Below are 14,599 nucleotides of genomic sequence, written 5' to 3' on the forward strand. Positions count from 1 at the left end.
AACCATAGATTCGACGAAATTTTCTGATTAGTGCGAAAAGAAGATGAACGTTTCCGTCGATTGTTACCTAGCCCTTATATTATTTTCCTCGTATTATACGCGCATCCGTCGTTCGGGCTTGATATCAGAAAATATTTAACTCGGGCCAATGTTAAAAAACATATCACCTTTTTATCGCTTTTCAATTTGTACGATCGATCGGTAATGTTGCTGAGCGATACGAGTTACGATCGCGCGAAAAGAAACGAAAGCTCGTAAAAAGTCGCACCTCCGCTGTCCATACCGCTCTATTATACGGAACTCGGTCGTGACTGAATATAATTACTTCACGGATGGTCCAGACGAACTTTGCGCAACTTTACGAGCCTCTCGTTATTGACTACAGCTCACCTCTTGTAACTCTCCATCGGGCCGCATCGTTCCATGCCTGCGTTCTTCGGATTCGATTTTGTTCGCAGAGTTAAGTTGCGTGCTATGGAATTTGTTTCTACCGGGCGAGTTACACGAGATGCGTTATTAGTTGGGTAGAAATAGATGACGCGATTCCTTCTTCGGTCTTCTTTCTACGAGTAAAAAAGGTACGTGGAAATATTTGTCGCAGCTACTGTACGTCTCGAAAGATCAATTTTATTTTACAGAATTATTCTTCCCCGAGTCGTTAACGAATAACGTTGCGTTGAAAAATGTCGGGTTGACTAAAAAAAATCTCGCAACCGCCAAGATTTACAACAGAATCTCTACCAGGCTCGTAACACCGCCAAGGAACGGGTTTGTTGAAAACACGTAGATTTTGCCGTTGTTTCGCCGTTGTAATACTTTGAAAACGCCGGCAAAATTAATACACGCAGGTGGCCATGCGGGGAACACGTGTAAACGTCAGAAGGATGCGCTCGAGAAGACCGTAATTCACTGCACGATTTTCAAGGAGCTGTCTGAATTTATCATACGCAAGAACACTGGGCCGTGCATCAAATTTCATTGCACGGCTGTGGAAGTTTGACAAGGTGTGACGGGCCTGTAGCACGTGTCGACGCGATGCTGCGCCCTCGGCAGCTTGCTTCGCGTTCCATTCGCCTCTAAATGCGACCCTTTGCCTGGCCTTGATGCCCTTTTTACGTAACATGCGAGGTATTCGCTTATTTTTTTGCCAAAAACAAGAGAAGATCTTTGTTCTCGACGTGGAAAGAATTTTTTGCGCGAAGCGATCTTCCATTTCGCTCACTTTCACGTACACTGATTCGCGAAAGTATTTCAACGAGTATTTATCGTAGAAAACTTTTACGTTCGCATCGTACGTGTCATATTTTGAAATTTCATCGACACTGCTACGATAAACGAGTGTCACGATCATAGCGTTAACGTTTGAAACCACTCTGAAAATGTGCATGGAGATTTATTACACGTTTATTGCAAATATACGAATTTGTAACGTTAATGGAATATTCATTAGTAGATTTAAGTATTGTCTTATTATATTTCGCCCCCGGAAGATAAATATTTCCTTAACGATGTTACGATTTAATTATTGCACGGATATACAACTGCGATGCGCATCCGAATAGAAGCAGAATTTACTCGTACGAACGGTAAACTTTCTTTTCCAAGCAACCACAGAAGATAAGTAGCAAGGACGACAAAAGAGGCAAAGAAAGTTTACAAAGACCCGAGATCGATCGATCGAGAAAAGCGGTACGACGTACGATATAATAGATACCAGAATCGTAGAAAACAACGGCAAATTTCCGCAACATCGAAGAAAGCAAAAAAGTACACCACCCTTCGCCGAAGACTAGAACCGATTCTCGTCAAAAAGATCACGCTGACCTATTGTCGAACAAGCGGTCGAAGAAAGCGGATAGGCTTGACAAAGAGTCCAGAAACCTTCGACATAGGACGCAGAATTACCGAAAACAACAATCAAATTTCACCGCGAAGCCAGTCTTTACGCTTCGTCGATGTAGACGGCGACACGAGAAAAAGGAGCAACAGGGTAGAGAAACGGGGAAGAAAGAAAAGGTTTATCGAGCGTAATCCCGTAGATTTTTGGAACAGCCTTCGTCGGATAGGTCGTTTACCCTTATCTCCGGTCGAATCTAGTACCGGTGAAGTGCGAACGATCGAGCCTCTGCGACGAAACCGAATCTCGATCGAGGTGGTCCCTTCGGTGGATTCAGGATCCCTTCGGGACCCAAAAGCGATCACCTCGCTTCGCTGGGCCTCGTTGCGTGCCGGCAGTCGTTCTCTTCGTCGTCTTCTCTCCCGTGGAAAGAAAGGGCCGAGGGAGGGAGGCGCGCCTTTGTGAATATCGTTGGCCGACGCAACGCAGAAAGCTACTTTATAAGTAACAGTCGACCCCATTTACGTCGTTCGACCAACGAGACGAGAGTACGTTTGGCACACGGGGTGAAATAACACGAACCACGAACGCGATAAAGTTGCAATCTCTTCGGTGGAACGTAACCGTGACATTAGGGGAGGAAACGCGCGGAGCGAGGGTAGCAGCGATGATCGTTTTCTCGATGCGAACGAACGACCTGTCGAAAGCCGTCGTTTTGCTAGGATTTTACGACAGATGTTTGCCGAGTGAAAATTTGTCGGAGAGTCGTACGTAGGCATAGTAACTGGCTTGTTCCGATGATCGAACTGAAACGATCGAGACACTTTTGGCGGGCTATATTTATTTGAAGAAGTTTTACACATTATTTTAAAGAAATTGTAACGGTAATTGTTACGCAAGCGTCGAAGATTTTAAAAATCGAAGACGATAAGAAATAAAAAAAGGATAGGAGGAAGAAGAAAGATTTAACGCACGAATAAGTGAGATTTATATAGAATTACGATATCATATAGAGCTATAGAACTAATAAAATCAATAACTAAAAATATCGACGATCATTCCTGCGAAATGTCACATTCGAAAATAGACGCGTATTTCTATTTACTAAATTATATCTTTTCACGCGTACATCGACATTGTAAAAAACAGTCTTATGTTTTCGACGCTTCTTCATCGATGCATCTGTATGTCTACATATATATTACCAGACTTGTTTCAATAAGATCAATATCCACGTAAAACGATAGTCGTCGACGAAATAATCGCAGCGAGCGAGCGATAAAATTTCGATGGAAGAAGGTAAGGTGGTGTCTTACCTAGTTTGCCGTGGTCCCTGGATCTGCCCAAGAATGAGAAGGGCTATCGCGATTGCCGCGATGTCACCACAACGCATCTCTTACATCACAATCCCCTTGTTTATTTGAATTCATAAAACGGATGCACACGGGACGGAGTTTTACGCTTCCGCAGTCAGGCAACCGGATGCACGTCGGATGTTTGTCGTTTCAGTGGCATGACACGCGTTTCACGGTCCTCTCGCACGGCATTGCACGATTTCTCGCACGGAACTCGACACACAAACACGATCTACATACCTCGAGTTCTAGGTCCTTTCCTCGAATATTTTCAAAGAATTATTCCTTCTACCGCGTATAAAGCGTACTTTAAAATTCAATCACGAGCCATCGTGATTTTTTTTTTTTTTTTTTTAGAGATTTACGAAATATCTTATTTTCGTATAAAACGACGATCAAGTCGAAAGAAGGTCCTTTTTGGTCGCTTCAAGTTGCTCGGAAATTATTTTTCAGAGCCTCTGCACATTTTTCTTCGATCTCTTAAATATTGGATCCAAGTACCAAGAAATTCGTCTTTCGTTCGCCTTTAGCTGCTCGAGAATAATTGCTCGATCCCTTTTTCCATACAAATCGTTTCTTAGTTATTTCGTCATACGTAAATCGCGATCGTGTAATTGCAAAATTACATATATTCGCCAAACGCGATAAAATCGCAAGAGTTCGTCGTCCGTTTGGATTGCAGCGTCTATAAAAGTCGTCGTATTAGCCGAACGGCACCAGCAATCTCCGTTCCGTCAACGAGGAGCCCCGTTAAAGTCACCGTGCACGGTGTACCTTCGCGAAGCTGTCGGAACAAAGCCGCATGCTCTGGACAAGCGCGAAACAGCTAAACCACGGGACCAACATTTGGACAGTGTAAAGTGTTTGCGCCGCTTAACTGGTCCGGCGAGAGTGTTTGCAATCGCCAAATACTCGAGAGTCGTTCGCTTTAACGGTGACTAAGCGCGAACAACGCACGTCCACCGGTTGATGTGTCTATACCAGCATCGGTACGCGTGCTGAAATCGCTCGTTCGTTTCGCTTCTCTTCCTCGTCGAGTTTTTCTCGACTTCCGTCGTCTTGTAAATTTTTGCCTTCGCTCTTGACTTTTACCAGCTGATCTCTCTGGTTTTCGATCTTCGATCTCTTTCAGACTCTGTCGTCGACTTTGATTCTTCGAAATCGCATTCACTGCGTGCAAGAGTAGGGGTACGCGTTACAGGAGAGCGTCAAAGAAGAATCGACTATTCCGACCGTTGTCTAACGCGACGCAACGTAGTTATCGAATCGTTAGCGACTGGTTTCTAATTAAAAAGCCAACGAAGCGGCGCAATCATCGACACGGGAGCGTTTTATAGCCGAGCTTTCTGGCCGATCGGAGATATCCGGCTCACGCGACGTATTATTGCCGTGGAATCGCTCACGCGAGGATATCGTCTTATTGTCCGGTTAACGATTCCGTGGTGGCGTGAACTTATCGATCGGCTCATCGTCATCGCGTTAAAAGTCCGTCGAGATCGTACGGAACCACGGGGAGAGCGTGATCGATCGATCGTTCGTTTCGCGTACACACGGTCACGGAGAGAAAGACGAAGAAGACGAAGAGGATGTAAGAAGAATCGTACGACGAAGACGAAGAAAAAGGAAACGTTCGTTCCTCCGTTCGGTTAGCCGCGCTCTTTTTCTCTTTCCATCAAGGGGCCACGAACGCTCCTCTCCTCTGTTCGGCTAACTTAACGAAGAGGAATTCCTTTTCAACGAGTACCCCTCCCGTGCTACCGGTTCTTATTGTCCCACTCTGCTTCTTTATTCCTCTCTTTTGTCAGTTTTTTTCAACTTATAGCCGTGGCCCGTAAAAGCGTCTCGCGGCACTCGGCTCTCGGTTCTCGGTTTTTCTGCGACGCGCTTTATTTATTCCACCGTACGGAAATTTGTATGCCGCTTGCTTCTGGACCGAACTTTACCAGCTGGTTCCACGACACCCGACGAATGCCACCGGGACACCTTAAACCGCGTCTCGACGAGCCTGCAGCTTGTCCCGCTGCCCTCGCGAACCACGCGATCCGATACACCGTGTCAGGATCGATCCACGACTAACAGCATCATTCACCTGCCAGCCTTGGCGAACGCTGCGCTCGCAGGAGACGCGTGTCATCCGATCTCTCCCCCCTTCTGCTCGGATTATCTCCGTCGTAATTAAACTTTCATGATCGATCTACCCTGTCCGTGGACCGGACACTCGAACAGGACAGGTGTAAGGGTTGTCGCCTTCTATCTCGATGATCCAACTCTGCCTCCTCGGAGATATCGTATCTTACAGCTCGTTAGTCATCGCCGATCGTTCGAACGAAACGCCCTTTCGATTCCAGCCTCTTTTTCCTTTTCCAACACGATTCTTATTCTTACAAAAGTCCGATAAATACGATCTTACGTAGTAATTCCTGCTCGAATATCTTCTCGAGATTCGATAACTTTGCGTCAATTCGATCTATCGATTTTATCAAACGTCTTTAAAACGGAGTCGATCGTTCGACGAACCCCCGAATCTTTAAATCTTTAAACTCGTCGATACTTTGTTTTATCGGTTTAGGATCGAGCGATCCCTGAGATCCGATGTAATTCGGTTTAAATCGCGATCGCGAGCAACGATAGCCCCGAGTATCGGCGCGGAACTGGAGCAGAGGGTAACTGTGCAAGGTGTGCGCGGTGCAACCCGGTGTTCAAGGTAACCATAAGGCGACCACCACCATCGGACACGCGGAGTGACAAGCACCACCACCACGACCGACACCGCCACCACCACCACCACCACCACCACTACCACCACCACCGCCACCACCACCACCACCACCACCACCTCCACAACCACCACCACCACCACCACCACCACCACCGCCGCCGCCACCACCACCACCACTATCAGCACCAACAGCAACCAGCAGCAGAGTCATCGAGAACACCGTGTGCCCAGGAAAGGTAGGAGAGCACCAGCGCGTCCGAGGGGTTAGCCGGTATGGGGAGTCAGACGGGAATACCGCGTGCACATGGGAATTTGAACGAGCGGGCAGAAAGTAAAGCGCGTTCGGTCGAGAGGAGGGCCCGCGATGGACTGGCCTCGCCAACCCAAGTCCTCCTACCTTTGGGATCAGGTCCCAGCCTCTACGATGTTACCTCTACGATCCTACCTCGCCTCTGTCGCTCTCTTTCTCGCTCTTTCTCTTTCTCTTTCTCTCTCTCTTTTACTCTAACTCCTGGCTACAACGTCCGGCTTTCTCTGTTTCTCTCCTCCGCTCTCACTTAACTTTCCTCCCTCTTGATACGCTCCCGTTCTCCGTCTTTCCTCTTCCTCTCTCCCTGTCTTCTCCCTCCCCCCCTCCTTTAATCTTGCTCCTTCTCGTTCCGTCCCTGTTTCAGCGACCGTTCTCGCGGCCGTTTCGCCCGTACCCTCTCGCTTTGCTTTACTTTCAGAGTTACCTGTTGCCCAATGCATCGAACCCGTACGTCTATATTCGCCGGCCGCGTCAATTTCGACTCTCGCTACCGTCCCGCCGCAACCACGGCTCTTCCAAACGGCCGCGATCTTTTTGGCCATGCCATTCCAACCTCCTTTTCCCAAGTGTCGTCTCCCTTTTCGCGGTTTCACGGAATTGCCGAATGGCAGGATGAAAAATGGGTCAGAGCGGTTGATGGGTTTCGCGCCATGTGGAACGTGGAACGCGTTGACGGAAAGCTACGAGTACACCGCGCGTCTTTACGCGTTTATGGGAAATTTGCAGCTACGTATACACGTACAGAATGTACGTTGTATACGAAAGCGTATAAAACGTTGAGAGTGCAGTACTCGTAATACTTAGTACGCCAGACAATTCTCTGCTTACATTCCGCTTTTCCAATTATCTTCGTAACGATACGAATTTCCAGAAATATTCGTTACACGATCGTTGTATTTATATTATAAAATACGCTATAGTATTTTAGAATTCTCATGTTTGCGTAATACATTTACCGGAATCGCGTATTCCTGCTACCGACGCCACTCGAAACAACGATGTTAGAACTGTTTCAGATAAATTCCACGATGTGTTACGAGATATTCATTCGCCATACGTCACGTTGTCGCGAGGCTGCGACACTCGGCATAAACGAGATATAATTCATTGTGCTGGATCGCAGGATCAATGAATTTCTAAACGGTGTTCCTTTTCTCGCACTAAGAATTCTTTTCCTCTTCATAAATACAATTCATCAGGCATACAGGAACGAATTGGATTCATTGAAACTCGCGTTTCGCACATTCCTCGAATCATTTTTATCCATTAAGTTGAAGCAACGAATAAACATAGATACTTCTGCATTTCTAGTTTCGTTTTAGAAATGCAAAGATTTTCTGATCAGATATCGATATCTGCAAAAAGACGAAAGAATAAGGAAGTTCGAAATCATAAAAGCAATAAATTGCAATTAAATATCAAATCTTTCGAGTTCGAATTTCTTCCTTATTCCGCGGGAAGAAAAATTTGTTCGAAAGTACGAACACCAAAACTGCGCGTTTCATCGTGCAGTTTTGTAAAGGCAACAAATTTTCACGCTATCGTCCACTGAGATTTTAATCAATTTCATCGAAAATAGATAGAAACTACGAGCCAGAAAACGAGTTCTAAATTCAATATACCGTCAATTTATTCAAGGATAATATATCATCGCAACTAAGTTATTATCGAAGTATCTCAGCCATCGAGTAATACAAAGAGGAAAAAATCAACGATTATAAATTTATCGTGTTTTCCCCGTATAATCTTCGAACTCGTTTATTATTTGGTCAATTAATAACTTATGAAATACACACACGCGACATGGAGCGTGAAGAGGTTAAAGATCCAGTATTACGACATCCAGGTATATAAAATAGCAACGTTCCAGTAACAATGCTACTGAAATATGTAGTACAAGATCGAAGGTTTTAAAATTCCACAGAACTGGCTCAAAGGCTTGAAACAACGAGTTTTAAGCATCGAAACAATACTCGGGCGGGATACCCGACGCAGGAACAATGCGATTTCGTAGTCTCACGTTATTCAGATAGGAAACAAATACAACGTCGAACGAATCGGTAGCCCAGCGTTGGAATTACGCGGTGCTCCTAGCCCGACTCCATTTATCTTTACGCACGTTCGCGTGAACTCGTGCCGCTGCCGCCACCGCACCAGGTATCCTAGTGTAAAATGCAAATATATATAGCGTTCCGCCTTAGATCGCCTATCGGCTTATTTATTACTTATTTCGCTCGGCGCTGTCCAATACAGAATGCCGGAACTTATTAATCTCAACGGATGTCTGTATTCGAGATGTGTACCGTCAATTTCCGACTCTGCGCTGTTTCTCACGGACACGTTGTGTAACCTGGATACGTGGTGTCCAGATCAACGGATAAGACAAGTTAAGTTATTAAGAATGTAGACTGATCGTACGTCGAAGAATATCGGAAAGTTGCGTAAAAGCGGTTATAGAATTTCCAGACGCGTGAAACAGAAATTTTGGGTAGATGCGATTCTTTCGAGGATACGCGTCTATGTAAGAAAGGAACGCATAGAACAAAATTATTTCGAGAAAACTGACTTTCGAAATTTGTTCGATATATGCGAATCTGGCTAGTTACCGACTAGATACACGAGTAGATAATCAGCTGGAGGTTATTCTACGCGCGAAAACAAGTGGAAAACGCGGAATAACATTTTCCCACGTCTCGCGTTATTTGAGAAACTTTTGGTAGTCACTGTATATCACAGATTATGTCACTATCCTGACGCCATTTTTCCACCCCCTACACGTTCGAATTTACTGGCGGTGCACGGTTGTGCAACCAGTCGGAATGACCGATACGTATCCCCGCGTGAGTTTTCGATCGTATCGCCGCGCGCTCATGATTCATTTCGTGGGTGGATCGGGCGATCTACTCGTTCGACTTGATGTACGAGGGGTGTGCCTCGGTTCTCGATCCTGAACAGTGAACGTCCACGTAACTGAAAACGCTCGAGCCATTCGCTTGGACGGGGATCTCTCCGCGATCAGCATCGGCAACACAGATCGGCAACACGATCTTATCCGCCTTCGACTCGTCGTATATTCTCGTGCAACGATGAGAAACGACGAATTATTAACACGGGCATCCGAAATTGTCCGATATCGATCTTGGATAGGTGAATTGGTCTGAGATCGAGCGCGATGAATAGAAAAGGGTTTATCGAAGTTAGAATTATAGCTAAAAGGGAAATTCGAAATTTACCTTGGTTCAATTTGAACGCATAGATATGAAACCACCACCAGTGAAAACGTACAGATATAAATCTAGACAAATATAATATCTAGATAAATATACGTAAGCGCGCAACGCACTTTTTAGCACTTTATCCTAGGTATCGAATTGAAAGTGAATCTCTAACCTGCCACTCAGCTTTGCACGTACCTATAGAAACGTACCTATAGAAATCCTTAACCGAGATTCACTTCAAAGAACAAAAAATTCTCCTCCAATCTCATCTAATGCGACTTTCCCCGCAGATTCAAACGGCATACAGCTCCTAAGAAACGCAATAAACTTCTTGTTAACAAATTGCCCAATTGCTGTACGCAAGAACTATCGTAAACTCTCGCAACTTGTACCACGTGCTGAATAAACATATCCCCGCCTAACGGCCGTAGCAATCAATCACACGACGTATCGCGAACAAGAAATGTACACTGTCGAATAAAACTTGAACGATAAACGGGTGAGAAACCGATTTAAAGGAGGCGAGAACGAGGCCAAAGAAGTCGATCGTACGCGAGAAAAAGCGGCGACTCGAACGCCCGATGAGGAAGATCTACGGCACGCATCTCCGCGTAATTTGATTGAACTCGCCGATACGCGGTTCGAGAGCTCGTAAGCGATAAAATGCCAGTTAAGTAATAGAAGCACGGTCCAGTTCGAGTAATAAACTGTTCACAGGGATTATAGTTGTCTTTTCGCGCAATCTCCGTGCTCGTAAAACGCCACTGCTCCTTACTATTGGGAAATTATTTTTCATCGGGACGTTCTCGTTCGTTTACTCGGACAAGCGAATCCGATAAGCGAATCCGCGCAAAAACTGTCAGACGGAACATGTTACGCGACTATATGATAACTTTTACGGTCTCGAGGCATAGCACAGTATTAAAAGCGTGTTTTAACGTTCGATCGAATCGCTTTCCCTTTAAGTCTATTTATTGCGCGTATAATCGCGCGCAGTGGATAGAAAAAGTATAGAAAAACGGAAATTATTTGGATTTCTTAGACTTTGAATTATTCGGATGACAGTTGTTTGATCGATGAGCTAAGCACGTATAATTATATAGAAATTTTTATTGGAGATTAATGCTCCAAGGATATCTATCTATCTATCTATCTATCTATCTATAAACCTTTTTCGCATTTACTCTTTTAATCACTGTCCGCGATATATTTGTTCGTTTAAAAGAAACGCGACGAAATTGGAGAAATCGAGCGATCGTTCGGTTCGACGTCTCGAGCGCGCGCGTTCAGAACAGTTCTAGATGTTTCGATCTCAATATCTGCCGCTTATTTTACGAGCCAAGAAAAATTATATCTCGCACAGTCCATCTTTCTTGTCAAACTCTCAGTCTCTAAATTCCACAAACCCTAATCACGTAACAAGCTCCTATGTCCGATACCTCGTAAAACGAAAACTATCCTAACATCGTTCATTCCCGGATCATTTCTAGATCCACTCCCCTCGAACACTCCCCTTTTTCAAGAATACATTTTCATAACTCATCCCACTCTCTGCATCCCCCTTAATATAAAGTATCCTATCCTCGTAGTTTACTATCATTCGACGCGATATTAACAATAATTTGTTCGCCAGATCGAGAAAGAAAGGAAACAAAAGCGTGGCAAGGGAGTGTCATAAGCGACATATTTATGTCCGATGGTCAGGTGAGCTCCGTAACAGTTCTCAGTGCAGTCGGCAATTTTCTTGTCGTTATAGTCGCGCGACATGCGAAGAAACGCGAACGGAAATTTTTATTCAAAACGAATGGACAAGTTCCCTTCGATTTTCCAGGAAACGTGCCGCGTGTAGGTCCTGAATAAATTCGATTAATTGTATGTCATTATTGGGTAATTGCATTCGCCATATGTTCTTGGTTCTAAGGGGTTCCGTAGTCTTTCGTGAATTTTATACTTACGCACACTCCGCAGTAACGGATATCGAATTGCGATCATCGCGATTATCGCTAGTGCAAAATTTTAAGCATCGCTCTCGTTATACGCACAAATAATTTCATAACCTTTGTTTATACTCAAAATACGAATTACTCGGCTGTAAAGTACAGCGTAACTCTGTACTTACGCTCCAAGTACGAACACTTCGATGTTATAAACCAGTTTATACGATCTACGATATGAACAATTGCATCTAAGCGGTCAAGCGAAGTATTCTTGGCAACAGACGCGTGAAATTCGTCGACAATCGGACGCAATAGGAGAGAGAAATTGAATTTTATCCGGCCATTCGGCAGTTTGATTGCCAGCACAAAGCCGATCGAGTACGTGCCGGGCGCCGCGATCACAGCTATTCCATCGTTTTATTGAAACGACTCGAACAAACGGCAGGAATCATGTCTGGCTGCACAGCCTGTCGCTTCGGACACTCGGCTCGCTTACACAGGATATCCCGTAATAGCTGCTACAACGATCAAATACAAGGCAATTCGATGTTAAACAATAATCGAAAGATACGTACAAGCTTTTTCTTTTTGTATAAAATTTCCTTCTTTAAGGATTAACTCGTTCATAATCCAATACGATATACCATATCTTGATACAAGAAATACATCGGAACATGAATCGCACGAATACTAGAGCCAGAATTTCGAAGAATCTCCACCATGTTCGAGCGAAGAATGGTTCGCAAACGGGGAACCCCACTACTTTCTCGATCGGCAACACCGACGGGAAAAAAAGAAAAAAGTGTTAAAATCAACACGTAGGAAATGCTTCTGTATCGCAAGAATCATCGCAACACACTGCAACGCATGCAACGCGAGTGTTATCGTTCCACGCGATAAGAGGCCTCGGTCCATCCGAGCTCTCGGGACCGGAAGTCGCGCGTTACGCAATCCTCTGGCTCTGTTTGCACAGGACCGGAGGTGAAGATCTCGCGTGCAACGCGAACACATTGTAGATTTCTCGTCTTATATTCGCGCGTGCGCGCGCGACCATTCTTCTCGATTCTCTCTGCGGTTCCCCTCTTCCTCGTGACCATCGTAAAAGCGTTTACTGCCCGCCGTGAATTTTTGGCAGCGCGGATTTCACGTGGCGACGCCTTAATGGGACGTCATTAGCTTTATGATATCGCGTTATTTATATCGCGACCCAGCGGTCGCGATTTTATGGAGAACCAAGCGTAATAATGCTGTCACCTGAAATTCGTGCACGGGTGTATAAGGCCGTTCGCAAATTTGTTTTTGGTCGATGCGCTTCAGGTGGTTGTAAATCGACCATCGATGGCTGACCGTGACTGTTCGGCAACAACACTTTACGGTGCTAATTCGTTGCTATTGTAGTAACTCGCGTCGTTCTTTCTGGTATAGTTCGTCGAGAGTATCAGAGTAACGATAAGAAAAAGGAAATTATCTTTCAAAGTTTGATATCATTTTTTGCATTCCTAGAGATGTATCGTAGATATATGGTATAGTAAGTACGATATAATTGAAAGTTGCTACATAACGCGAGAAGAGCAACATACGCTGTTGCGACGTTAGAGTAATACCTATCGCGATTTGATATCGACGTTTACCGGAATATTACGGAGCATTATCGTAATGAGACTGCGATATTACAGAGCAGGACTGTGTTATTAGTTAACCCTTTCGCAACGACAACTTTGACGAATAGTTATTGTAGTACACGACTATGCGTTTGACGTACGAACAATAGAACTACGATAACACATGGAACAGAACTAAATCTAACGAGTGTCGATAACATAGCGATCGAATACATATATAACGGACGATAACCACAGTCGATACTATTATTCGGCATCCATTCGATCGCTCCACGTCAAAGACGATTAAAACGGTTGAAATTCTTTTCGTTCTCAGCTACTCAGCAATTCAAAACGTTAGAAGAAGACGCGTTAACCTTTTCATAATCATTATATGTACACAGATTGTAAATTATTATTTATGGTTCGCAATCTGATGTATGTAAAACCGCGTTACTTGTGACTTTTATGGAATTGCACAATTCCGCGAACAATACATAGTTTAGATACGGATGCGAATCGACTAAAAATTCATAAGAGAAAATAGGTTTGCATCGAGATTAAATCTCAATTAGATGTGTTGCACTTTACGAGACCAGTTATACGAGAAGCTAATGAATGTACTCTACACTATGATTATCTAGTCATCGGCACTTGATCATAGTGCTTCGTGTTTTCAATGAAGTTTAGCAAACACGCGCGCTTAACGGACTACGGTATCAATCTTATTAGCTAAACGTTATTAGAAAATGCCAGATATTGATATTATAAATAGGAAATCGACGCTATCGAATCGATAACGTTAAAACCACTAATGTCCGGAAAAAAGTATTGCATTATAAATTATTATTAAAAAATTGTACAACGAGATCGCGTCAAATTGTTATTATTTCCCCAATATAGGGGATTTTCTTTCGAGCAACGATATCTGCTATCGAAATCACTTTCACTCTTTCCTCCGATGCTTTCGATATTCCACTTTCATTCCACATAATCTATATCGTTCTTATACACGCTTACAGAGGGACGAAGTAAAACAGTTCAGGTATAAAGTGTGAAGAGGAACGCGTTTACGAGGTTGGGTTCAGGCACTCCCTTAAATAAGTTATTTCACCTTCTCTAATTCGGCTCCTATGATGCCTTTAGATCCTTCAGTCCATTCTACGCATTTTACGATTACGACACGGTTTTAACGGACGAATCGTTAAAATTCTCTGAAAAGGTCCACCGAAGGCAGTGAAATACTCTTTCGTTTTCCTGACACTCAGTCAGCGCAGTTCTTCGTCTTTAGCATAGATCGAACACGTTACGAGATCTCGGACTCCTTTATTTTTCTTATGTACGGGCGTGTAACATATTTAAACAGCGATCGTTGTTATATACGAGTCATCCCCGTTATTTGTTTTACTTCTACGACGAGACCGAAAGACGCGGAATAAGCACGAAAGAGAAAAAAGAAGACAAATTCTAAGCCTCGATCGACGTTTCTACGCGTGATTCGTTTTAGATTCCAATTTGTTTGGGCTGCTTCGATCTCGGTGAAGCCGGTTGATCCAGGTTCCACTGTATTAAAGGAATCGTCGTATATAGCGAACGTGAGCCGTTACGAGCCGATGATTCGA

General features: G+C 44.2%; 1 protein-coding gene across 4 annotated transcripts in view; it reads right to left on the reverse strand.

Annotated features, from left to right (window-relative positions):
• The window catches only part of LOC138185862 (protein Wnt-7b), a 120,415-nt gene that overhangs the window by 85,414 nt on the left and 20,402 nt on the right, over positions 1-14,599 (reverse strand). The window contains exon 7 of one of the 4 annotated variants that reach the window (XR_011174732.1): positions 9,733-9,749. The exons of the other annotated variants lie outside the window; for them this stretch is intronic. The gene's annotated coding sequence lies outside the window, so the exon portion shown is untranslated. Of the gene's footprint in view, positions 1-9,732; positions 9,750-14,599 lie in introns of those variants that run through there. 4 annotated transcript variants of the gene reach the window in all.

Source organism: Bombus flavifrons, chromosome 13, assembly GCF_040668555.2.
Source record: "Bombus flavifrons isolate JBK064 chromosome 13, iyBomFlav1_principal, whole genome shotgun sequence".
Lineage (NCBI taxonomy): Eukaryota > Metazoa > Arthropoda > Insecta > Hymenoptera > Apidae > Bombus > Bombus flavifrons.